This window comes from Topomyia yanbarensis, unplaced genomic scaffold (assembly GCF_030247195.1).
Source record: "Topomyia yanbarensis strain Yona2022 unplaced genomic scaffold, ASM3024719v1 HiC_scaffold_44, whole genome shotgun sequence".
Lineage (NCBI taxonomy): Eukaryota > Metazoa > Arthropoda > Insecta > Diptera > Culicidae > Topomyia > Topomyia yanbarensis.
This window is the reverse complement of record NW_026683647.1, coordinates 59,162-61,058: the sequence shown is the minus strand read 5'-3', so window position 1 is coordinate 61,058 and position 1,897 is coordinate 59,162.

The following is a 1,897-nucleotide window of genomic DNA, read 5'->3' as shown; positions in this document are numbered from 1 at the left end:
ATCTAGCTGTTCGCCTTTTTGTGCATGAACTACCGACGTTGCAAACAATAGGGTTATATAGTTACCCATTATAGAAACAAGACATGGAGCGGAAAATGCGGAGAGAATCGTGAAAAATTTTCCTCCTGTGGAGAGACTCCGCATGAACTGTTGACATATCCCACATATAAATTAGACGGGAAAACATTGAAACATTATTTTGAGGTCCACTCCGAGAAGAAATGCTAAAGAGGTCTACACCACTGGCCACGACTATTTTCTACACTCACTAAAGAGCGAGATTCTGACAAACCCAGCAAGGGAACAACTGGTAATGTGCCTATAAATTTTCGAAACAGGAGAATCATTTCCTCTCCTGAGATTCCTCGTAAACGCCTGAAAGTGTCTCTTGGTGCTGTTACAAAACCGAAGTGAGTGCGTCACTCCTATTATTTTCCTAAGTTTTACACAATGTATTCACATTATTGAAACTTTCGACATAGATCTTCCACAATTTTAACATTATTCGTCAGAGCCGCAAAAACACTACGTGGGAGCGTTTTAGGGATCAAAATGTGCTATTATTTCAATCGGATTAGCCTTTATTCGGTAGCAGGGATTGAATTTGTCGCTTGTCAAATCCTAATCAAGGCAAAGACTTATTTATATTGCTTCCGTACTCATCGCATCTCAGTTGGTTCTAGGTGACTTCAACTTCCACAGTATGCCATGGGCTTGCCTTCACGATGATAACCGATCTATCTTAATGTATGATATTCGCGACAATTTAAATATGACCATCTTGACTACTTCTATATCTTGTCAGAGGACGCTTGAAAATTTATCAATTTCGTGGGCAATAAACGTTTTGGAATCCGAACGGTATCAGCAAACCTTGGTTAAAAAGGTCGAGTCTTGTCCCATCATGGTACGCTGAATGCGCATCTTCAGAGTATTGGGGACGGGGAGAACGGTCTCTGCGTTTGTGGTGACGGTTATCACAACATTAAACATGTTATCTGGTCGTGCGCCTAGTGTTCTAGTGCCAGTTATCCGGTCCTGTATGTCTCTCATACACATATTTTTAAACCACCGATAGAATTTAGTTATCTCTTCTCTTTTGGTTGACATGCTAGCTGCTACCTGGAAATCTGATCCTAAAGGCCCAAACACAATGGCGACGGAAGCGGAACGGCAACGGTACGCGGAATTGTTGCGGTTTGTACTAAAAAAAACCGCGACCATTGCCGCGTATTCAAAACGCAATGAACATCAGCGGTTAGAGCGCGGTTAGCGCTTGACATTTCTTTGTTGACAAATTTGGACCAAACCAAAGCGACTTTCCTTTTACAAAGCTCATCGCAGTGAATGTCTGCTTTATGAATCGTGGTTGGTCCACTCGATTCCTTGATTAATACAGCAATGATGTAGTAAATAATGGCACACACAGCAAAAAAAAATCATGTAACTTTACGTCTTTCCAGATGCACATAAAAGGAGCGTCCCAATTCACATCAATTTACATTTAATTACATGTAAAAATGTGAGTTGTTCGGCTTTCCCTGGGTCAGTCAGTCTGAATTTTACATCAAAAGAGTCACAAAATTTAATTTTACATATCAGAGTATGTAAAATCCTAGTATCAGACAGAAAAATACGTCGCTACATTGTTTAAGTCAAATGTAATTTTCATTTTTTCTAAGAGTGCAGGAATACCGATACTATCCAGTCGAACTACAATGCGACAACCTTGTTCACGGATTCTAATACAAAAATTGGTTTAATCATTGCATGCTCGAATAATATAAACCTGGTTTAATCATGTGAAATATTTTTGTTAGACTGTCCTTGATGCTTTCACTGAAGGGGGAATATATTAGATATCTGGTGATTGATTGCAATCGCTTCATCTGCTGCG